Source organism: Gorilla gorilla, chromosome 10 (genome assembly GCF_029281585.2).
Source record: "Gorilla gorilla gorilla isolate KB3781 chromosome 10, NHGRI_mGorGor1-v2.1_pri, whole genome shotgun sequence".
In the NCBI taxonomy this organism is placed as follows: Eukaryota; Metazoa; Chordata; class Mammalia; order Primates; family Hominidae; genus Gorilla; species Gorilla gorilla.
In genome coordinates this window covers 7,027,139-7,054,993 of record NC_073234.2, presented here as the reverse complement: position 1 = coordinate 7,054,993, position 27,855 = coordinate 7,027,139, and positions in this window count along the sequence as shown.

Below are 27,855 nucleotides of genomic sequence, written 5' to 3'. Positions count from 1 at the left end.
GGCTGTGGAGATATATCCATGTTCATACAGATGGCGTTGAAGATATTTCCATGTTCATACAGATAGCGGTGTAGCTATTTCCATGTTCATACAGATAGCGGTGTAGATATTTCCATGTTCATACCGATAGCGGTGCTGATATTTCCATGTTTATACAGGTAGCGGTGTAGATATTTCCATGTTTATACTGATAGCGGTGTAGATATTTCCATGTTTATACAGATAGCGGTGTAAATATTTCCATGTTTATACAGATAGCGGTGTAGATATCTCCTTCTTAATGCAGATGGCGGTGTAGATATTTATATGTTCATACAGATGGCGGTTCAGATATTTCCATGTTCATAGTGATGGCGGTGTAGATATTTCCATGTTTATAGAGATAGCGGTGTAGTTATTTCCATGTGTAATGAGATAGCTGCGTGGATATTTCCATGTATATGCAGATACCTGTGTAGATATTTCCATTTTCATGCAGATAGCGGTGTAGATATTTCCATGTTCAGATAGCGGTGTGGATATTTCCATGTTCATGCAGATAGCGGTGCTGATATTTCCATGTTTATACAGGTAGCGGTTTAGATATTTCCATGTTTATACATATTGCGGTGTAGATATTTCTATGTTTATACAGATAGCGGTGTAGATATTTCCAAGTTTATACAGATAGCGGTGTAGATATCTCCATCTTAATATAGATGGCGGTGTAGATATATATATGTTCATACAGATGGCGGTTCAGATATTTCCATGTTCATACAGATGGCGGTGTAGATATTTGTATGTTTATAGAGATAGCGCTGTAGTTATTTCCATGTGTAAAGAGATAGCTTTGTAGATATTTCCATGTATATGCAGATCGCTGTGTAGATATTTCCATTTTCATGCAGATAGCGGTGTAGATATTTCCATGTTCAGATAGCGGTGCAGATATTTCCATGTTCATACAGATAGCAGTGTAGATATTTCCATGTTTATATAGATAGCGGTGAAGATGTATGCATGTTTACACAGATAGTGTTGTAGATATTTCCATCTTCATACAGATAGCGGTGTAGATATTTCCATGTTCATCCAGATGGCTGTGTAGATATATCCATGTTCATACAGATGGCGGTGAAGATATTTCCATGTTCATACAGATAGCGGTGTAGTTATTTCCACGTGGAAAGAGATAGCTGTGTAGATATTTCCATGTATATGCAGATAACTGTGTAGATATTTCCATTTTCATGCAGATAGCGGTTTAGATATTTCCATGTTCAAACAGATAGCGGTGTAGATATTTCCATGTTCATACAGATAACGGTGTAGATATTTCCATGGTTATACAGATAGCAGTGAAGGTATATGCATGTTTACACAGATAGCGGTGTAGATATTTCCATGTTCATACAGATGGCGGTGTAGATATTTCCATGTTCATCCAGATGGCTGTGTAGCCATATCCATTTTCATACAGATGGCGGTGAAGATATTTCCATGTTCGTACAGATAGCGGTGTAGATATATCCATGTTCATACAGATAGCGGTGTAGATATTTCCATGTTCATACAGATGGCTGTGAAGATATATCCATGTTCATACAGATGGCGGTAAAGATATTTCCATGTTCATTCATATAGCGGTGTAGATATACCCATGTTCATACAGATATCGGTGTAGATATTTCCATGTTCATACCGATAGCGGTGCTGATATTTCCATGTTTATACAGGTAACGGTGTAGATATTTCCATGTTTATACAGATAGCGGTGTAGATATTTCCATGTTTATACAGATAGCGGTGTAGATATTTCCATTTTTATACAGATAGCTGTGTAGATATCTCCTTCTTAATACAGATGGCGGTGTAGATATTTATATGTTCATACAGATGGCGGTGCAGATATTTCCATGTTCATGCAGATGGCGGTGTAGATATTTCCATGTTTATAGAGACAGCGGTGTAGTTATTTCCATGTGTAAAGAGATAGCTGTGTAGATATTTCCATGTATATGCAGATAGCTGTGTAGATATTTCCATTTTCATGCAGACAGCGGTGTAGATATTTCCATGTTGAAACAGATAGCGGTGTAGATATTTCCATGTTCATACAGATAGCGGTGTATGTATATCCATGTTCATACAGATAGCGGTGTAGATATTTCCATGTTCATACAGATAGCGGTGTAGGTATTTCCATGTTCATATAGATAGCGGTGCTGATATTTCCATGTTTATGAAGGTAGTGGTGTAGATATTTCCATGTATATACAGATAGCGGTGTAGATATTTCCATGTTTATACAGATAGCGGTGTAGATATTTCCATGTTTATACAGATAGCAGTGTAGATATCTCTATCTTAATACAGATGGCGGTGTAGATATTTATATGTTCATACAGATGGCGGTGCAGATATTTCCATGTTCATACAGATGGCGGTTTAGATATTTCCATGTTCATACAGATAACGGTGTAGTTATTTCCATGTGTAAAGAGATAGCTGTGTAGATATTTAAATGTATATGCAGATAGCAGTGTAGATATTTCCATTTTCATGTAGATAGCGGTGTAGCTATCTCCATCTTAATATAGATGGCGGTGTATATATTTATATGTTCATAGAGATGGCATTGCAGATATTTCCATGTTCATACAGATGGCGGTGTAGATATTTGTATGTTTATAGAGATAGCGCTGCAGTTATTTCCATGTGTAAGGAGATAGCTTTGTAGATATTTCCATGTATATGCAGATCGCTGTGTAGATATTTCCATTTTCATGCAGAAAGCGGTGTAGATATTTCCATGTTCAAACAGATAGCGGTGTAGATATTTCCATTTTCATACAGATAGCAGTGTAGATATTTCCATGTTTATACAGATAGCGGTGAAGATGTTTGCATGTTTACTCAGATAGCGGTGTAGATATTTCCATCTTCATACAGATAGCGGTGTAGATATTTCCATGTTCATCCAGATGGCTGTGTAGATATATCCATGTTCCTACAGATGGCGGTGAAGATATTTCCATGTTCATACAGATAGCGATGTAGTGATTTCCATGTGTAAAGAGATAGCTGTGTAGATATTTCCATGTATATGCAGATAGCTGTGTAGATATTTCCATTTTCATGCAGATAGATGTGTAGATATTTCCATTTTCATGCAGATAGCGGTGTAGATATTTCCATGTTCAAACAGATAGCGGTGTAGATATTTCCATCTTCATACAGATAGCGGTGTAGATATTTCCATGTTCATCCAGATGGCTGTGTAGATATATCCATGTTCCTACAGATGGCGGTGAAGATATTTCCATGTTCATACAGATAGCGATGTAGTGATTTCCATGTGTAAAGAGATAGCTGTGTAGATATTTCCATGTATATGCAGATAGCTGTGTAGATATTTCCATTTTCATGTAGATAGCGGTTTAGATATTTCCATGTTCAAACAGATAGCGGTGTAGATTTTTCCATGTTCATCCAGATGGATGAGTAGACATATCCATGTTCATACAGATGGCTGTGAAGATATTTCCACATTCATACAGATAGCGGTGTAGATATTTCCAATGTCATACAGATAGCGGTGTAGATATTTCCATGTTCATACAGATGGCTGTGTAGATATATCCATGTTCATACAGATGGCGTTGAAGATATTTCCATGTTCATACAGATAGCGGTGTAGATATATCCATGTTCATACAGATAGCGGTGTAGATATTTCCATGTTCATACAGATAGCGGTGTAGATATTTCCATGTTTATATAGATAGCAGTGGAGATATCCCTATCTTAACACAGATGGCGGTGTAGATACTTATATTTTCATACAGATGGCGGTGCAGATATTTCCATGTTCATACAGATGGCGGTGTAGATATTTCCATGTTCATACAGGTAACGGTGTAGTTATTTCCATGTGTAAAGAGATAGCAGTGTACATATTTAAATGTATATACAGATAGCCGTGTAGATATTTCCATTTTCATGCAGATAGTGGTATAGATATTTCCATGTTCAAACAGATAGCGGTGTAGATATTTCCATGTTCATACAGATAGCGGTGTAGATATTTCCATGTTCATAAAGATAGCGGTGTAGATATTTCCATCTTTATACAGATAGCTGTGAAGATGTATGCATGTTTACAAAGATAGCGGTGTAGATATTTCCATGTTCATCCAGATGGCTGTGTAGATATATCCATGTTCATACAGATAGCGGTGTAGCTATTTCCATGTTCATACAGATAGCGGTGTAGATATTTCAATGTTCATTCAGATAGCGGTTCTGATATTTCGATGTTTATACAGGCAGCGTTGTAGATATTTCCATGTTTATACAGATAGCGGTTTAGATATTTCCTTCTTAATACAGATGGCGGCGTAGATATTTATATGTTCATACAGATGGCGGTGCAGATATTTCCAGGTTCATACACATAGCGGTGTAGTTATTTCCATGTGTAAAGAGATAGCTTTGTAGATATTTCCATGTATATGCAGATAGCTGTGTAGATATTTCCATTTTCATGCAGATAGCTGTTTAGATATTTCCATGTTCTAACAGATAGCGGTGTAGATATTTCCATGTTCATACAGATAGCGGTGTAGATATTTCCATGTTTATACAGATAGCGGTGGAGGTGTATGCATGTTTACACAGATAGCGGTGTAGATATTCCCATGTTCATACAGATCGCGGTGTAGATTTTTCCATGTTCATCCAGATGGATGTGTAGACATATCCATGTTCATACAGATGGCGGTGAAGATATTTCCATGTTCATACAGATAGCGGTGTAGATATTTCCATGTTCATACAGATAGCGGTGTAGATATTTCCATGTTCACACAGATGGCTGTGTAGATATATCCATGTTCATACAGATGGCATTGAAGATATTTCCATGTTCATACAGATAGCGGTGTAGCTATTTCCATGTTCATACAGGTAGCGGTGTAGATATTTCCATGTTCAGATAGCGGTGTAGATATTTCCATGTTCATACAGATAGCGGTGGTGATATTTCCATGTTTATACAGGTAGCGGTGTAGATATTTCCATGTTTATACAGATTGCGGTGTAGATATTTCCATGTTTATACAGATAGCGGTGTAGATATTTCCAAGTTTATACAGATAGCGGTGTAGATATCTCCATCTTAATATAGATGGCGGTGTAGATATTTATATGTTCATACAGATGGCGGTGCAGATATTTCCATGTTCATACAGATGGCGGTGTAGATATTTGTATGTTTATAGAGATAGCGCTGTAGTTATTTCCATGTGTAAAGAGATAGCTTTGTAGATATTTCCATGTATATGCAGACCGCTGTGTAGATATTTCCATTTTCAAGCAGATAGTGGTGTAGATATTTCCATGTTCAAACAGATAGCGGTGTAGTTATTTCCATGTTCATACAGATAGCAGTGTAGATATTTCCATGTTTATATAGATAGCGGTGAAGATGTATGCATGTTTACACAGATAGCGTTGTAGATATTTCCATCTTCATACTGATAGCGGTGTAGATATTTCCATGTTCATCCAGATGACTGTGTAGATATATCCATGTTCATACAGATGGCGGTGAAGATATTTCCATGTTCATACAGATAGCGGTGCAGTTATTTCCACGTGTAAAGAGATAGCTGTGTAGATATTTCCATGTATAAGCAGATAGCTGTGTAGATATTTCCATTTTCATGCAGATAGCGCTTTAGATATTTCCATGTTCAAACAGATAGCGGTGTAGATATTTCCATGTTCATACAGATAGCGGTGTAGATATTTCCATGGTTATACAGATAGCGGTGAAGGTGTATGCATGTTTACACAGATAGCGGTGTACATATTTCCATGTTCATACAGATCGCGGTGTAGATATTTCCATGTTCATCCAGATGGCTTTGTAGCCATATCCATTTTCATATAGATGGCTGTGAAGTTATTTCCATGTTCATACAGATAGCGGTGTAGATATTTCCATGTTCATCCAGATGGCTGTGTAGATATATCCATGTTCATACAGATAGCGGTGTAGATATTTCCATGTTCATACAGATAGCGGTGTAGATATTTCCATGTTCATCCAGATGGCTGTGTAGATATATCCATGTTCATACAGATAGCGGTGTAGATATTTCCATGTTCATACAGATAGCGGTGTAGCTATTTCCATGTTCATACAGATAACGGTGTAGCTATTTCGATGTTCATACAGATAGCCGTGTAGATATTTCCATGTTCATACAGATAGCGGTGTAGATATCTCCATTTTCATACAGAGAGCGGTGCTGATATTTCCATGTTTATACAGGCAGCGGTGTAGATATTTCCATGTATATACAGATAGCGGTTTTGATATTTCCTTCTTAATACAGATGGCGGTGTAGATATTTATATGTTCATACAGATGGCGGTGCAGATATTTCCATGTTCATACAGATGGCGGTGTAGATATTTCCATGTTTATAGAGATAGCGGTGTAGTTATTTCCATGTGTAAAGAGATAGCTGTGTAGATATTTCCATGTATATGCAGATATCTTTGTGGATATTTCCATTTTCATGCAGATAGCGGTGTAGATATTTACATGTTCAAACAGATAGCGGTGTAGATATTTCCATGTTCATTCAGATAGCGGTGTAGACATTTCCAGGTTCATAGAGATAGCGGTGCTGATATTTCCATGTTTATACAGGTAGCGTTGTAGATATTTCCATGTTCATACAGATAGCGGTGTTGATATTTCCATGTTTATACAGGTAGCGGTGTAGATATTTCCATATTAATACAGATAGTGGTGTAGTTATTTCCATATTTATACAGATAGCGGTGTAGATATTTCCATGTTTATACAGATGGCGGTGTAGATATTTCCATGTTCATACAGATGGCATTGAAGATATTTCCATGTTCATACAGATAGCGGTGTAGCTATTTCCATGTTCATACAGATAGCGGTGTAGATATTTCCATGTTCATACCGATAGCGGTGCTGATATTTCCATGTTTATACAGGTAGCGGTGTAGATATTTCCATGTTTATACTGATAGCGGTGTAGATATTTCCATGTTTATACAGATAGCGGTGTAAATATTTCCATGTTTATACAGATAGCGGTGTAGATATCTCCTTCTTAATGCAGATGGCGGTGTAGATATTTATATGTTCATACAGATGGCGGTTCAGATATTTCCATGTTCATAGTGATGGCGGTGTAGATATTTCCATGTTTATAGAGATAGCGGTGTAGTTATTTCCATGTGTAAAGAGATAGCTGCGTGGATATTTCCATGTATATGCAGATACCTGTGTAGATATTTCCATTTTCATGCAGATAGCGGTGTAGATATTTCCATGTTCAGATAGCGGTGTGGATATTTCCATGTTCATGCAGATAGCGGTGCTGATATTTCCATGTTTATACTGGTAGCGGTTTAGATATTTCCATGTTTATACATATTGCGGTGTAGATATTTCTATGTTTATACAGATAGCGGTGTAGATATTTCCAAGTTTATACAGATAGCGGTGTAGATATCTCCATCTTAATATAGATGGCGGTGTAGATATATATATGTTCATACAGATGGCGGTTCAGATATTTCCATGTTCATACAGATGGCGGTGTAGATATTTGTATGTTTATAGAGATAGCGCTGTAGTTATTTCCATGTGTAAAGAGATAGCTTTGTAGATATTTCCATGTATATGCAGATCGCTGTGTAGATATTTCCATTTTCATGCAGATAGCGGTGTAGATATTTCCATGTTCAGATAGCGGTGCAGATATTTCCATGTTCATACAGATAGCAGTGTAGATATTTCCATGTTTATATAGATAGCGGTGAAGATGTATGCATGTTTACACAGATAGTGTTGTAGATATTTCCATCTTCATACAGATAGCGGTGTAGATATTTCCATGTTCATCCAGATGGCTGTGTAGATATATCCATGTTCATACAGATGGCGGTGAAGATATTTCCATGTTCATACAGATAGCGGTGTAGTTATTTCCACGTGGAAAGAGATAGCTGTGTAGATATTTCCATGTATATGCAGATAACTGTGTAGATATTTCCATTTTCATGCAGATAGCGGTTTAGATATTTCCATGTTCAAACAGATAGCGGTGTAGATATTTCCATGTTCATACAGATAACGGTGTAGATATTTCCATGGTTATACAGATAGCAGTGAAGGTATATGCATGTTTACACAGATAGCGGTGTAGATATTTCCATGTTCATACAGACGGCGGTGTAGATATTTCCATGTTCATCCAGATGGCTGTGTAGCCATATCCATTTTCATACAGATGGCGGTGAAGATATTTCCATGTTCGTACAGATAGCGGTGTAGATATTTCCATGTTCATACAGATAGCGGTGTAGATATTTCCATGTTCATACAGATGGCTGTGAAGATATATCCATGTTCATACAGATGGCGGTAAAGATATTTCCATGTTCATTCATATAGCGGTGTAGATATACCCATGTTCATACAGATATCGGTGTAGATATTTCCATGTTCATACCGATAGCGGTGCTGATATTTCCATGTTTATACAGGTAACGGTGTAGATATTTCCATGTTTATACAGATAGCGGTGTAGATATTTCCATGTTTATACAGATAGCGGTGTAGATATTTCCATTTTTATACAGATAGCTGTGTAGATATCTCCTTCTTAATACAGATGGCGGTGTAGATATTTATATGTTCATACAGATGGCGGTGCAGATATTTCCATGTTCATGCAGATGGCGGTGTAGATATTTCCATGTTTATAGAGACAGCGGTGTAGTTATTTCCATGTGTAAAGAGATAGCTGTGTAGATATTTCCATGTATATGCAGATAGCTGTGTAGATATTTCCATTTTCATGCAGACAGCGGTGTAGATATTTCCATGTTGAAACAGATAGCGGTGTAGATATTTCAATGTTCATACAGATAGCGGTGTAGGTATTTCCATGTTCATATAGATAGCGGTGCTGATATTTCCATGTTTATGCAGGTAGTGGTGTAGATATTTCCATGTATATACAGATAGCGGTGTAGATATTTCCATGTTTATACAGATAGCGGTGTAGATATTTCCATGTTTATACAGATATCAGTGTAGATATCTCTATCTTAATACAGATGGCGGTGTAGATATTTATATGTTCATACAGATGGCGGTGCAGATATTTCCATGTTCATACAGATGGCGGTGTAGATATTTCCATGTTCATACAGATAACGGTGTAGTTATTTCCATGTGTAAAGAGATAGCTGTGTAGATATTTAAATGTATATGCAGATAGCAGTGTAGATATTTCCATTTTCATGTAGATAGCGGTGTAGCTATCTCCATCTTAATATAGATGGCGGTGTATATATTTATATGTTCATAGAGATGGCATTGCAGATATTTCCATGTTCATACAGATGGCGGTGTAGATATTTGTATGTTTATAGAGATAGCGCTGCAGTTATTTCCATGTGTAAGGAGATAGCTTTGTAGATATTTCCATGTATATGCAGATCGCTGTGTAGATATTTCCATTTTCATGCAGAAAGCGGTGTAGATATTTCCATGTTCAAACAGATAGCGGTGTAGATATTTCCATTTTCGTACAGATAGCAGTGTAGATATTTCCATGTTTATACAGATAGCGGTGAAGATGTTTGCATGTTTACTCAGATAGCGGTGTAGATATTTCCATCTTCATACAGATAGCGGTGTAGATATTTCCATGTTCATCCAGATGGCTGTGTAGATATATCCATGTTCCTACAGATGGCGGTGAAGATATTTCCATGTTCATACAGATAGCGATGTAGTGATTTCCATGTGTAAAGAGATAGCTGTGTAGATATTTCCATGTATATGCAGATAGCTGTGTAGATATTTCCATTTTCATGCAGATAGCTGTGTAGATATTTCCATTTTCATGCAGATAGCGGTGTAGATATTTCCATGTTCAAACAGATAGCGGTGTAGATATTTCCATCTTCATACAGATAGCGGTGTAGATATTTCCATGTTCATCCAGATGGCTGTGTAGATATATCCATGTTCCTACAGATGGCGGTGAAGATATTTCCATGTTCATACAGATAGCGATGTAGTGATTTCCATGTGTAAAGAGATAGCTGTGTAGATATTTCCATGTATATGCAGATAGCTGTGTAGATATTTCCATTTTCATGTAGATAGCGGTTTAGATATTTCCATGTTCAAACAGATAGCGGTGTAGATTTTTCCATGTTCATCCAGATGGATGAGTAGACATATCCATGTTCATACAGATGGCTGTGAAGATATTTCCACATTCATACAGATAGCGGTGTAGATATTTCCAATGTCATACAGATAGCGGTGTAGATATTTCCATGTTCATACAGATGGCTGTGTAGATATATCCATGTTCATACAGATGGCGTTGAAGATATTTCCATGTTCATACAGATAGCGGTGTAGATATATCCATGTTCATACAGATAGCGGTGTAGATATTTCCATGTTCATACAGATAGCGGTGTAGATATTTCCATGTTTATATAGATAGCAGTGGAGATATCCCTATCTTAACACAGATGGCGGTGTAGATACTTATATTTTCATACAGATGGCGGTGCAGATATTTCCATGTTCATACAGATGGCGGAGTAGATATTTCCATGTTCATACAGGTAACGGTGTAGTTATTTCCATGTGTAAAGAGATAGCAGTGTACATATTTAAATGTATATACAGATAGCAGTGTAGATATTTCCATTTTCATGCAGATAGTGGTATAGATATTTCCATGTTCAAACAGATAGCGGTGTAGATATTTCCATGTTCATACAGATAGCGGTGTAGATATTTCCATGTTCATAAAGATAGCGGTGTAGATATTTCCATCTTTATACAGATAGCTGTGAAGATGTATGCATGTTTACACAGATAGCGGTGTAGATATTTCCATGTTCATCCAGATGGCTGTGTAGATATATCCATGTTCATACAGATAGCGGTGTAGCTATTTCCATGTTCATACAGATAGCGGTGTAGATATTTCAATGTTCATTCAGATAGCGGTTCTGATATTTCGATGTTTATACAGGCAGCGTTGTAGATATTTCCATGTTTATACAGATAGCGGTTTAGATATTTCCTTCTTAATACAGATGGCGGCGTAGATATTTATATGTTCATACAGATGGCGGTGCAGATATTTCCATGTTCATACACATAGCGGTGTAGTTATTTCCATGTGTAAAGAGATAGCTTTGTAGATATTTCCATGTATATGCAGATAGCTGTGTAGATATTTCCATTTTCATGCAGATAGCTGTTTAGATATTTCCATGTTCAAACAGATAGCGGTGTAGATATTTCCATGTTCATACAGATAGCGGTGTAGATATTTCCATGTTTATACAGATAGCGGTGGAGGTGTATGCATGTTTACACAGATAGCGGTGTAGATATTCCCATGTTCATACAGATCGCGGTGTAGATTTTTCCATGTTCATCCAGATGGATGTGTAGACATATCCATGTTCATACAGATGGCGGTGAAGATATTTCCATGTTCATACAGATAGCGGTGTAGATATTTCCATGTTCATACAGATAGCGGTGTAGATATTTCCATGTTCACACAGATGGCTGTGTAGATATATCCATGTTCATACAGATGGCATTGAAGATATTTCCATGTTCATACAGATAGCGGTGTAGCTATTTCCATGTTCATACAGGTAGCGGTGTAGATATTTCCATGTTCAGATAGCGGTGTAGATATTTCCATGTTCATACAGATAGCGGTGGTGATATTTCCATGTTTATACAGGTAGCGGTGTAGATATTTCCATGTTTATACAGATTGCGGTGTAGATATTTCCATGTTTATACAGATAGCGGTGTAGATATTTCCAAGTTTATACAGATAGCGGTGTAGATATCTCCATCTTAATATAGATGGCGGTGTAGATATTTATATGTTCATACAGATGGCGGTGCAGATATTTCCATGTTCATACAGATGGCGGTGTAGATATTTGTATGTTTATAGAGATAGCGCTGTAGTTATTTCCATGTGTAAAGAGATAGCTTTGTAGATATTTCCATGTATATGCAGACCGCTGTGTAGATATTTCCATTTTCAAGCAGATAGTGGTGTAGATATTTCCATGTTCAAACAGATAGCGGTGTAGTTATTTCCATGTTCATACAGATAGCAGTGTAGATATTTCCATGTTTATATAGATAGCGGTGAAGATGTATGCATGTTTACACAGATAGCGTTGTAGATATTTCCATCTTCATACTGATAGCGGTGTAGATATTTCCATGTTCATCCAGATGACTGTGTAGATATATCCATGTTCATACAGATGGCGGTGAAGATATTTCCATGTTCATACAGATAGCGGTGCAGTTATTTCCACGTGTAAAGAGATAGCTGTGTAGATATTTCCATGTATAAGCAGATAGCTGTGTAGATATTTCCATTTTCATGCAGATAGCGCTTTAGATATTTCCATGTTCAAACAGATAGCGGTGTAGATATTTCCATGTTCATACAGATAGCGGTGTAGATATTTCCATGGTTATACAGATATCGGTGAAGGTGTATGCATGTTTACACAGATAGCGGTGTACATATTTCCATGTTCATACAGATCGCGGTGTAGATATTTCCATGTTCATCCAGATGGCTGTGTAGCCATATCCATTTTCATATAGATGGCTGTGAAGTTATTTCCATGTTCATACAGATAGCGGTGTAGATATTTCCATGTTCATCCAGATGGCTGTGTAGATATATCCATGTTCATACAGATAGCGGTGTAGATATTTCCATGTTCATACAGATAGCGGTGTAGATATTTCCATGTTCATCCAGATGGCTGTGTAGATATATCCATGTTCATACAGATAGCGGTGTAGATATTTCCATGTTCATACAGATAGCGGTGTAGCTATTTCCATGTTCATGCAGATAACGGTGTAGCTATTTCCATGTTCATACAGATAGCCGTGTAGATATTTCCATGTTCATACAGATAGCGGTGTAGATATCTCCATTTTCATACAGAGAGCGGTGCTGATATTTCCATGTTTATACAGGCAGCGGTGTAGATATTTCCATGTATATACAGATAGCGGTTTTGATATTTCCTTCTTAATACAGATGGCGGTGTAGATATTTATATGTTCATACAGATGGCGGTGCAGATATTTCCATGTTCATACAGATGGCGGTGTAGATATTTCCATGTTTATAGAGATAGCGGTGTAGTTATTTCCATGTGTAAAGAGATAGCTGTGTAGATATTTCCATGTATATGCAGATATCTTTGTGGATATTTCCATTTTCATGCAGATAGCGGTGTAGATATTTACATGTTCAAACAGATAGCGGTGTAGATATTTCCATGTTCATTCAGATAGCGGTGTAGACATTTCCAGGTTCATAGAGATAGCGGTGCTGATATTTCCATGTTTATACAGGTAGCGTTGTAGATATTTCCATGTTCATACAGATAGCGGTGTTGATATTTCCATGTTTATACAGGTAGCGGTGTAGATATTTCCATATTAATACAGATAGTGGTGTAGATATTTCCATATTTATACAGATAGCGGTGTAGATATTTCCATGTTTATACAGATGGCGGTGTAGATATCTACATCTTAATACAGATCGCCGTGTAGATATTTATATGTTCATACAGATGGCGGTGCAGATATTTCCGTGTTCATACAGATGGCGGTGTAGATATTTCCATGTTCATACAGATAGCGGTGTAGTTATTTCCACGTGTAAAGAGATAGCTGTGTAGATATTTCCATGTATATGCAGATAGCTGTGTAGATATTTCCATTTTCATGCAGATAGCGGTGTAGATATTTCCAAGTTCAGATAGCGGTGTAGATATTTCCATGTTCATACAGATAGCGGTGTAGATATTTCCATGTTTATACAGATTGCGGTGAAGATGTATGCATATTTACACAGATAGCGGTGTAGATATTTCAATGTTCATACAGATAGCGGTGTAGATATTGCCGTGTTCATCCAGATGGCTGTGTAGACTTTTCCATGTTCATACAGATAGTGGTGTAGCTATTTTCATGTTCATGGAGATAGCGGTGTAGATATTTCCAGTTCATACAGATCGCGGTGCTGATATTTCCATGTTTATACAGGTAGCGGTGTAGATATTTCCATGTTTATACAGATTGTGGTGTAGACATTTCCATGTTTATACAGATAGCGGTGTAGATATCTCCATCTTAATATAGATGGCGGTGTAGATATTTATATGTTCATACAGATGGCGGTGCAGATATTTCCATGTTCATACAGATGACGGTGTAGATATTTGTATGTTTATAGAGATAGCGCTGTAGTTATTTCCATGTGTAAAGAGATATCTTTGTAGATATTTCCATGTATATGCAGATCGCTGTGTAGAGATTTCCATTTTCATGCAGATAGCGGTGTAGATATTTCCATGTTCAAACAGATAGCAGTGTAGATATTTCCATGTTCATACAGATAGTAGTGTAGATATTTCCATGTTTATGTAGATAGCGGTGAAGATGTATGCATGTTTACACAGATAGCGTTGTAGATATATCCATCTTCATACAGATCGCGGTGTAGATATTTCCATGTTCATCCAGATGGCTGTGTAGATATATCCTTTTCATACAGATGGCGGTGAAGATATTTCCATGTTCATACAGATAGCCGTGCAGTTATTTCCACGTGTAAAGAGATAGCTGTGTAGATATTTCCATTTTCATGCAGATAGCAGTTTAGATATTTCCATGTTCAAACAGATAGCGGTGTAGATATTTCCATGTTCATACAGATAGCGGTGTAGATATTTCCATGGTTATACAGATAGCGGTGCTGATATTTCCATGTTTATACAGGTAGCGGTGTAGATATTTCCATGTTTATACAGATACCGGTGTAGATATTTCCATGTTTATACAGATATCGGTGTAGATATTTCCATCTTTATACAGATAGCGGTGTAGATATCTCCTTCTTAATACAGATGGCTTTGTAGATATTTATATGTTCATGCAGATGGCGGTGCAGATATTTCCTTGTCCATACAGATGGCGGTGTAGATATTTCCATGTTTATAGAGATAGCGGTGTAGTTATTTCCATGTGTAAAGAGATAGCTGTGTAGATATTTCCATGTTTATGCAGATAGCTGTGTAGATATTTCCATTTTCATGCAGACAGCGGTGTAGATATTTCCATGTTCAAACAGATAGAGGTGTAGATATTTCCATGTTCATACAGATAGCGGTGTAGATATTTCCATGTTCATACAGATAGCGGTGTAGATATTTCCATGTTCATACAGATAGCGGTGTAGATATTTCCATGTTCATATAGATATCGGTGCTGATATTTCCATGTTTATACAGGTAGTGGTGTAGATATTTCCATGTATATACAGATAGCGGTGTAGATATTTCCATGTTTATACAGATAGCGGTGTAGATATTTCCATGTTTATACAGATAGCAGTGGAGATATCTCTATCTTAATACAGATGGCAGTGTAGATATTTATATGTTCATACAGATGGCGGTGCAGATATTTCCATGTTCATACAGATGGCGGTGTAGATATCTCCATGTTCATACAGATAACGGTTTAGTTATTTCCATGTGTAAAGAGATAGCTGTGTAGATATTTAAATGTATATGCAGATAGCAGTGTAGATATTTCCATTTTCATGTAGATAGCAGTGTAGATATCTCCATCTTAATATAGATGGCGGTGTAGATATTTATATGTTCATACAGATGGCATTGCAGATATTTCCATGTTCATACAGATGGCGATGTAGATATTTGTATGTTTATAGAGATAGCGCTGTAGTTATTTCCATGTGTAAAGAGATAGCTTTGTAGATATTTCCATGTATATGCAGATCGCTGTGTAGATATTTCCATTTTCATGCAGATAGCGGTGTAGATATTTCCATGTTCAAACAGATAGCGGTGTAGATATTTTCATTTTCATACAGATAGCAGTGTAGATATTTCCATGTTTAGACAGATAGCGGTGAAGATGTATGCATGTTTACACAGATAGCGGTGTAGATATTTCCATCTTCATACAGATAGCGGTGTAGATATTTCCATGTTCATCCAGATGGCTGTGTAGATATATCCATGTTCATACAGATGGCGTTGAAGATATTTCCATGTTCATACAGATAGCGGTGTAGCTATTTCCATGTTCATACAGATAGCGGTGTAGATATTTCCATGTTCATACCGATAGCGGTGCTGATATTTCCATGTTTATACAGGTAGCGGTGTAGATATTTCCATGTTTATACTGATAGCGGTGTAGATATTTCCATGTTTATACAGATAGCGGTGTAAATATTTCCATGTTTATACAGATAGCGGTGTAGATATCTCCTTCTTAATGCAGATGGCGGTGTAGATATTTATATGTTCATACAGATGGCGGTGCAGATATTTCCATGTTCATAGTGATGGCGGTGTAGATATTTCCATGTTTATAGAGATAGCGGTGTAGTTATTTCCAAGTGTAAAGAGATAGCTGCGTGGATATTTCCATGTATAAGCAGATACCTGTGTAGATATTTCCATTTTCATGCAGATAGCGGTGTAGATATTTCCATGTTCAGATAGCGGTGTAGATATTTCCATGTTCATGCAGATAGCGGTGCTGATATTTCCATGTTTATACAGTTAGCGGTGTAGATATTTCCATGTTTATACAGATTGCGGTGTAGATATTTCCATGTTTATACAGATAGCGGTGTAGATATTTCCAAGTTCATACAGATAGCGGTGTAGATATCTCCATCTTAATATAGATGGCGGTGTAGATATTTATATGTTCATACAGATGGCGGTGCAGATATTTCCATGTTCATACAGATGGCGGAGTAGATATTTGTATGTTTATAGAGATAGCGCTGTAGTTATTTCCATGAGTAAAGAGATAGCTTTGTAGATATTTCCATGTATATGCAGATCGCTGTGTAGATATTTCCATTTTCATGCAGATAGCGGTGTAGATATTTCCATGTTCAGATAGCGGTGTAGATATTTCCATGTTCATACAGATAGCAGTGTAGATATTTCCATGTTTATATAGATAGCGGTGAAGATGTATGCATGTTTACACAGATAGCGTTGTAGATATTTCCATCTTCATACAGATAGCGGTGTAGATATTTCCATGTTCATCCAGATGGCTGTGTAGATATATCCATGTTCATACAGATGGCGGTGAAGATATTTCCATGTTCATACAGATAGCGGTGTAGTTATTTCCACGTGTAAAGTGATAGCTGTGTAGATATTTCCATGTATATGCAGATAACTGTGTAGATATTTCCATTTTCATGCAGATAGCGGTTTAGATATTTCCATGTTCAAACAGATAGCGGTGTAGATATTTCCATGTTCATACAGATAGCGGTGTAGATATTTCCATGTTTATACAGATTGCGGTGAAGATGTATGCATATTTACACAGATAGCGGTGTAGATATTTCAATGTTCATACAGATAGCGGTGTAGATATTGCCGTGTTCATCCAGATGGCTGTGTAGATTTTTCCATGTTCATACAGATAGTGGTGTAGCTATTTTCATGTTCATGGAGATAGCGGTGTAGATATTTCCATGTTCATACAGATAGCGGTGTAGATATTTCCATGTTCATACAGATGGCTGTGTAGATATATCCATGTTCATACAGATGGCGGTAAAGATATTTCCATGTTCATACAGATAGCGGTGTAGATATACCCATGTTCATACAGATATCGGTGTAGATACTTCCATGTTCATACTGATAGCGGTGCAGATATTTCCATGTTTATACAGGTAGCGGTGTAGATATTTCCATGTTTATACAGATAGCGGTGTAGATATTTCCATGTTTATACAGATAGCGGTGTAGATATTTCCATGTTTATACAGATAGCGGTGTAGATATCTCCTTCTTAATACAGATGGCGGTGTAGATATTTATATGTTCATACAGATGGCGGTGCAGATATTTCCATATTCATACAGATGGCGGTGTAGATATTTCCATGTTTATAGAGATAGCGGTGTAGTTATTTCCATGTGTAAAGAGATAGCTGTGTAGATATTTCCATGTATATGCAGATAGCTGTGTAGATATTTCCATTTTCATGCAGACAGCGGTGTAGATATTTCCATGTTCAAACAGATAGCGGTGTAGATATTTCCATGTTCATACAGATAGCGGTGTATGTATTTCCATGTTCATACAGATAGCGGTGTAGATATTTCCATGTTCATACAGATAGCGGTGTAGATATTTCCATGTTCATATAGATAGCGGTGCTGATATTTCCATGTTTATACAGGTAGTGGTGTAGATATTTCCATGTATATACAGATAGCGGTGTAGATATTTCCATGTTTATACAGATAGCGGTGTAGATATTTCCATGTTTATACAGATAGCAGTGTAGATATCTCTATCTTAATACAGATGGCGGTGTAGATATTTAAATTTTCATACAGATGGCGGTGCAGATATTTCCATGTTCATACAGATGGCGGTGTAGATATTTCCATGTCCATACAGATAACGGTGTAGTTATTTCCATGTGTAAAGAGATAGCTGTGTAGATATTTAAATGTATATGCAGATAGCAGTGTAGATATTTCCATTTTCATGCAGATAGTGGTGTAGGTATTTCCACGTTCAAACAGATAGCGGTGTAGATATTTCCATGTTCATACAGATAGCGGTGTAGATATTTCCATGTTCACAAAGATAGCGGTGTAGATATTTCCATGTTTATACAGATAGCAGTGGAGATATCTCTATCTTAATACAGATGGCAGTGTAGATATTTATATTTTCATACAGATGGCGGTGCAGATATTTCCATGTTCATACAGATGGCGGTGTAGATATTTCATGTTCATACAGGTAACGGTGTAGTTATTTCCATGTGTAAAGAGATAGCAGTGTACATATTTAAATATATATGCAGATAGCAGTGTAGATATTTCCATTTTCATGCAGATAGTGGTGTAGATATTTCCACGTTCAAACAGATAGCGGTGTAGATATTTCCATGTTCATACAGATAGCGGTGTAGATATTTCCATGTTGATAAAGATAGCGGTGTAGATATTTCCATGTTTATACAGATAGCGGTGAAGATGTATGCATGTTTACACAGATAGCGGTGTAGATATTTCCATGTTCATCCAGATGGCTGTGTAGATATATCCATGTTCATACAGATAGCGGTGTAGCTATTTCCATGTTCATACAGATAGCGGTGTAGATATTTCCATGTTCATTCAGATAGCGGTTCTGATATTTCCATGTTTATACAGGCAGCGTTGTAGATATTTCCATGTTTATACAGATAGCGGTTTAGATATTTCCTTCTAAATACAGATGGCGGCGTAGATATTTATATGTTCATACAGATGGCGGTGTAGATATTTCCATGTTTATACAGATAGCAGTGTAGATATCTCCATTTTAATATAGATGGCGGTGTAGATATTTATATGTTCATACAGATGGCGGTGCAGATATTTCCATGTTCATTAAATGGCGTGGTAGATATTTCCATGTTCATACAGATAGCGGTGTAGTTATTTCCATGTTTATAGAGATAGCGGTGAAGATGTATGCATGTTTACACAGATAGCGGTGTAGATATTTCCATGTTCATACAGATAGCGGTGTAGATATTTCCATGTTCATCCAGATGGCTGTGTAGATATATCCATGTTCCTACAGATGGCGGTGAAGGTATTTCCATGTTCATACAGATAGCGGTGTAGTTTTTTCCATGTGTAAAGAGATAGCTGTGTAGATATTTCCATGTATATGCAGATAGCTGTGTATATATTTCCATTTTCATGCAGATAGCGGTTTAGATATTTCCATGTTCAAACAGATAGCGGTGTAGATATTTCCATGTTCATAGAGATAGCGGTGTAGATACTTCCATGTTCATACAGATAGAGAGGCTGATATTTCCATGTTCATTCAGATAGCGGTGCTGATATCTCCATGTTTATACAGAGAGCGGTGTAGATATTTCCATGTTTATTCAGATCGCGGCGTAGATATTTCCATGTTTATACAGATAACGGTGTAGATATCTCCATCTTAATACAGATGGCAGTGTAGATATTTATATATTCATACAGATGGCGGTGCAGACATTTCCATGTTCATACAGATAGCGGTGTAGTTATTTACATGTGTAAAGAGATAGATGTGTAGTTATTTCCATGTATATGCAGATAGCTGTGTAGATATTTCCATTTTCATGCTGATAGCGGTTTAGATATTTCCATGTTCAAACAGATAGCGGTGTAGATATTTCCACGTTCAAACAGATAGCGGAGTTGATATTTCCATGCTTATACAGATTGCGGTGAAGATGTATGCATGTTTACACAGATAGCGGTGTAGATATTTCCAAGTTCATGCAGATAGCGGTGTAGATATTTCCATGTTCATCCAGACGGCTGTGTAGATACATCCATGTTCATGCTGACAGCGGTGTAGATATTTCCATGTTCCTACAGATAGTGGTGTAGATATTTCCATGTTCATACAGATAGCAGTGTAGCTATTTCCATGTTCATACAGATAGCGGTGTAGATATTTCCATGTTCATAGAGATAGCGGTGTAGATATTTCCATGTTCATACAGATAGCGGTGCTGATATTTCCATGTTTATACTGGTAGCGGTGTAGGTATTTCCATGTTTATACAGATAGCGGTGTAGGTATTTCCATATTTATGCAGATAGCGGTGTAGATATTTCCAAGTTTATACAGATAGCGGTGTAGATATCTCCATCTAAATACAGATGGCGGTGTAGATATTTATATGTTTATACAGATGGCGGTGCAGATATTTCCATGTTCATACAGATGGCGGTGTAGATATTTCCGTGTTTATAGAGATAGCGGTGTAGTTATTTCCATGTGTAAAGAGATAGCTTTGTAGATATTTAAATGTATATGCAAATAGCTGTGTAGATATTTCTATTTTCATGCAGATAGCGCTTTAGGTATTTCCATGTTCATACAGATAGCGGTGTAGATATTTCCATGTTCATACAGATAGCGTTGTAGATATTTCCATGTTTATACAGATAGCGGTGAAGATATATGCATGTTCACACAGATAGCGGTGTAGATATTTCCATGTTCATACAGATAGCGGAGGAGATAATTCAATGTTCATACAGATAGCGGTTTAGATATTTCCTTCTTAATACAGATGGCGGTGTAGATATTTATATGTTCATACAGATGGTGGTGCAGATATTTCCATGTTCATACAGATGGCGGTGTAGATATTTCCATGTTTATAGATTTAGCGGTGTAGTTATTTCCATGTGTAAAGAGATAGCTGTGTAGATGTTTCCATGTATATGCAGATAGCTTTGTAGATATTTCCATTTTCATGCAGATAGCGGTGTAGATATTTCCATGTTCAAACAGATAGCGGTGTAGATATTTCCATGTTCATACAGATAGCAGTGTAGATATTTCCATGTTTTTAGAGATAGCGGTGAAGATGTATGCATGTTTACACAGATAGCGGTGTAGATATTTCCATGTTCAAACAGATAGCGGTGTAGATATTTCCATGTTCATCCAGATGGCTGTGTAGATATATCCATGTTCCTACACATGGCGGTGAAGATATTTCCATGTTCATACAGATAGCGGTGTAGTTATTTCCATGTGTAAAGGGATAGCTGTGTAGATATTTCCATGTATATGCAGATAGCTGTGTATGTATTTCCATTTTCATGCAGATAGCGGTATAGATATTTCCATGTTCAAACAGATAGCGGTGTAGATATTTCCATGTTCATAGAGATAGCGGTGTAGATACTTCCATGTTCATATAGATGGAGGGGCTGATATTTCCATGTTCATACAGAGAGCGGTGCTGATATTTCCATGTTTATACAGATAGCGGTGTAGGTATTTCCATGTTTGTACAGATAGCGGTGTAGATATTTCCAAGTTTATACAGATAGCGGTGTAGATATCTCCATCATAATACAGATGGCGTTGTAGATATTTATATGTTTATACAGGTGGCGGTGCAGATATTTCCATGTTCATACAGATGGCGGTGTAGATATTTCCATGTTTATAGAGATAGCGGTGTAGTTATTTCCATGTGTAAAGAGATAGCTTTGTAGATATTTCCATGTATATGCAGATAGCTGTGTAGATATTTCTATTTTAATGCAGATAGCGGTTTAGATATTTCCATGTTCGTACAGATAGCGGTGTAGATATTTCCATGTTTTTTCAGATAGCGGTGTAGATATCTCCATCTTAATACAGATGGCGGTGTAGATATTTATATGTTCATACAGATGGCGGTGCAGATATTTCCATGTTCATACAGATGGCCGTGTAGATATTTCCATGTTCATACAGATAGCGGTGTAGTTATTTCCATGTGTAAAGAGATAGCTGTGTAGATATTTCCATGTATATGCAGATAGCTGTGTAGATATTTACATTTTCATGCAGATAGCGGTGTATGTATTTCCATCTTCAAACAGATAGCGGTGTAGATATTTCCATGTTCATACAGCTAGCGGTGTAGATATTTCCATGTTTATACAGATAGCGGTGAAGATGTATGCATGTTTACAAAGATAGCGGTGTGGATATTTCCATGTTCATCCAGAGGGCTGTGTAGATATATCCATGTTCATACAGATAGCGGTGTAGATATTTCCATGTTCATACAGATAGCGGTGTAGATATTTCCATGTTCATACAGATAGCGGTGAAGATATTTCCATGTTCATACAGATAGCGGTTCTAATATTTCCATGTTTATACAGGTAGCGGTGTAGATATTTCCATGATTATACAGATAGCAGTGTAGATATTTCCATGTTTATACAGATAGCGGTGTACATATTTCCATGTTTATACAGATAGCGGTGTAGATATCTCCATCTTAATACAGATGGCGGTGTAGATATTTATATGTTCATACAGATGGCGGTGCAGATATTTCCATGTTCATAAAGATAGCGGTGTGGATATTTCCATGTTCATACAGATAGCGGTGTAGTTATTTCCATGTGTAAAGATATAGCTGTGTAGATATTTCCATGTATATGCAGATAGCAGTGTAGATATTTCCATTTTCATGCAGATAGCGGTGTAGCTATTTCCATGTTCATACAGATAGCGGTGTAGATATTTCCATGTTCATAGAGATAGCGGTGTAGATATTTCCATGTTCATACAGATAGCGGTGCTGATATTTCCATGTTTATACAGGTAGCGGTGTAGGTATTTCCATGTTTATACAGATAGCGGTGTAGGTATTTCCATGTTTATGCAGATAGCGGTGTAGATATTTCCAAGTTTATACAGATAGCGGTGTAGATATCTCCATCTAAATACAGATGGCGGTGTAGATATTTATATGTTTATACATATGGCGGTGCAGATATTTCCATGTTCATACAGATGGCGGTGTAGATATTTCCGTGTTTATAGAGATAGCGGTGTAGTTATTTCCATGTGTAAAGAGATAGCTTTGTAGATATTTCCATGTATATGCAAATAGCTGTGTAGATATTTCTATTTTCATGCAGATAGCGGTTTAGATATTTCCATGTTCGTACAGATAGCGGTGTAGATATCTCCATTTTAATATAGATGGCGGTGTAGATATTTATATGTTCATACAGATGGCGGTGCAGATATTTCCATGTTCATACAGATGGCGGTGTAGATATTTGTATGTTTATAGAGATAGCGCTGTAGTTATTTCCATGTGTAAAGAGATAGCTTTGTAGATATTTCCATGTATATGCAGATCGCTGTGTAGATATTTCCATTTTCATGCAGATAGCGGTGTAGATATTTCCATCTTCAGATAGCGGTGTAGATATTTCCATGTTCATTCAGATAGCAGTGTAGATATTTCCATGTTTATATAGATAGCGGTGAAGATGTATGCATGTTTATACAGATAGTGTTGTAGATATTTCCATCTTCATACAGATATCGGTGTAGATATTTCCATGTTCATCCAGATGGCTGTGTAGATATATCCATGTTCATACAGATGGCGGTGAAGATATTTCCATGTTCATACAGATAGCGGTGTAGTTATTTCCACGTGTAAAGAGATAGCTGTGTAGATATTTCCATGTATATGCAGATAACTGTGTAGATATTTCCATTTTCATGCAGATAGCGGTTTAGATATTTCCATGTTCAAACAGATAGCGGTGTAGATATTTCCATGTTCATACAGATAGCGGTGTAGATATTTCCATGGTTATACAGATAGCGGTGAAGGTGTATGCATGTTTACACAGATAGCGGTGTAGATATTTCCATGTTCATACAGATCGCGGTGTAGATATTTCCATGTTCATCCAGATGGCTGTGTAGCCATATCCATTTTCATACAGATGGCGGTGAAGATATTTCCATGTTCGTACAGATAGCGGTGTAGATATTTCCATGTTCATACAGATAGCGGTGTAGCTATTTCCATGTTCATACAGATAGCGGTGTAGATATTTCCATGTTTATACAAATAGCGGTGAAGATGTATGCATGTTTACACAGATAGCGGTGTAGATATTTCCATGTTCATACAGATAGCGGTGAAGATATTTCCATGTTCATCCAGATGGCTGTGAAGAAATATCCATGTTCATACAGATAGCAGAGTAGATATTTCCATGTTCATTCAGATAGTGGTGTAGATATTTCCATGTTCATACAGATAGCGGTGTAGCTATTTCCATGTTCATACAGATAGCGGTGTAGATATTTCCATGTTTATACAGTTAGCGGTGTAGATATTTCCATGTTTATGCAGATTGCGGTGTAGATATTTCCATGTTTATACAGATAGCGGTGTAGATATTTCCAAGTTCATACAGATAGCGGTGTAGATATCTCCATCTTAATATAGATGGCGGTGTAGATATTTATATGTTCATACAGATGGCGGTGCAGATATTTCCATGTTCATACAGATGGCGGAGTAGATATTTGTATGTTTATAGATATAGCGCTGTAGTTATTTCCATGTGTAAAGAGATAGCTTTGTAGATATTTCCATGTATATGCAGATCGCTGTGTAGATATTTCCATTTTCATGCAGACAGCGGTGTAGATATTTCCATGTTCAAACAGATAGCGGTGTAGATATTTTCATTTTCATACAGATAGCAGTGTAGATATTTCCATGTTTAGACAGATAGCGGTGAAGATGTATGCATGTTTACACAGATAGCGGTGTAGATATTTCCATCTTCATACAGATAGCGGTGTAGATATTTCCATGTTCATCCAGATGGCTGTGTAGATATATCCATGTTCATACAGATGGCGTTGAAGATATTTCCATGTTCATACAGATAGCGGTGTAGCTATTTCCATGTTCATACAGATAGCGGTGTAGATATTTCCATGTTCATACCGATAGCGGTGCTGATATTTCCATGTTTATACAGGTAGCGGTGTAGATATTTCCATGTTTATACTGATAGCGGTGTAGATATTTCCATGTTTATACAGATAGCGGTGTAAATATTTCCATGTTTATACAGATAGCTGTGTAGATATCTCCTTCTTAATGCAGATGGCGGTGTAGATATTTATATGTTCATACAGATGGCGGTGCAGATATTTCCATGTTCATAGTGATGGCGGTGTAGATATTTCCATGTTTATAGAGATAGCGGTGTAGTTATTTCCAAGTGTAAAGAGATAGCTGCGTGGATATTTCCATGTATAAGCAGATACCTGTGTAGATATTTCCATTTTCATGCAGATAGCGGTGTAGATATTTCCATGTTCAGATAGCGGTGTAGATATTTCCATGTTCATGCAGATAGCGGTGCTGATATTTCCATGTTTATACAGTTAGCGGTGTAGATATTTCCATGTTTATACAGATTGCGGTGTAGATATTTCCATGTTTATACAGATAGCGGTGTAGATATTTCCAAGTTCATACAGATAGCGGTGTAGATATCTCCATCTTAATATAGATGGCGGTGTAGATATTTATATGTTCATACAGATGGCGGTGCAGATATTTCCATGTTCATACAGATGGCGGAGTAGATATTTGTATGTTTATAGAGATAGCGCTGTAGTTATTTCCATGTGTAAAGAGATAGCTTTGTAGATATTTCCATGTATATGCAGATCGCTGTGTAGATATTTCCATTTTCATGCAGATAGCGGTGTAGATATTTCCATGTTCAGATAGCGGTGTAGATATTTCCATGTTCATACAGATAGCAGTGTAGATATTTCCATGTTTATATAGATAGCGGTGAAGATGTATGCATGTTTACACAGATAGTGTTGTAGATATTTCCATCTTCATACAGATAGCGGTGTAGATATTTCCATGTTCATCCAGATGGCTGTGTAGATATATCCATGTTCATACAGATGGCGGTGAAGATCTTTCCATGTTCATACAGATAGCGGTGTAGTTATTTCCACGTGTAAAGTGATAGCTGTGTAGATATTTCCATGTATATGCAGATAACTGTGTAGATATTTCCATTTTCATGCAGATAGCGGTTTAGATATTTCCATGTTCAAACAGATAGCGGTGTAGATATTTCCATGTTCATACAGATAGCGGTGTAGATATTTCCATGGTTATACAGATAGCGGTGAAGGTGTATGCATGTTTACACAGATAGCGGTGTAGATATTTCCATGTTCATACAGATGGCGGTGTAGATATTTCCATGTTCATCCAGATGGCTGTGTAGCCATATCCATTTTCATACAGATGGCGGTGAAGATATTTCCATGTTCGTACAGATAGCGGTGTAGATATTTCCATGTTCATACAGATGGCTGTGTAGATACATCCATGTTCATACAGATGGCGGTAAAGATATTTCCATGTTCATACAGATAGCGGTGTAGATATACCCATGTTCATACAGATATCGGTGTAGATACTTCCATGTTCTTACCGATAGCGGTGCTGATATTTCCATGTTTATACAGGTAGCGGTGTAGATATTTCCATGTTTATACAGATAGCGGTGTAGATATTTCCATGTTTATACAGATAGCGGTGTAGATATTTCCATGTTTATACAGATAGCGGTGTAGATATCCCCTTCTTAATACAGATGGCGGTGTCGATATTTATATGTTCATACAGATGGCGGTGCAGATATTTCCATATTCATACAGATGGCGGTGTAGATATTTCCATGTTTATAGAGATAGCGGTGTAGTTATTTCCATGTGTAAAGAGATATCTGTGTAGATATTTCCATGTATATGCAGATAGCTGTGTAGATATTTCCATTTTCATGCAGACAGCGGTGTAGATATTTCCATGTTCAAACAGATAGCGGTGTAGATATTTCCATGTTCATACAGATAGCGGTGTATGTATTTCCATGTTCATACAGATAGCGGTGTAGATATTTCCATGTTCATACAGATAGCGGTGTAGATATTTCCATGTTCATATAGATAGCGGTGCTGATATTTCCATGTTTATACAGGTAGTGGTGTAGATATTTCCATGTATATACAGATAGCGGTGTAGATATTTCCATGTTTATACAGATAGTGGTGTAGATATTTCCATGTTTATACAGATAGCAGTGTAGATATCTCTATCTTAATACAGATGGCGTTGTAGATATTTATATTTTCAAACAGATGGCGGTGCAGATATTTCCATGTTCATACAGATGGCGGTGTAGATATTTCCATGTTCATACAGATAAC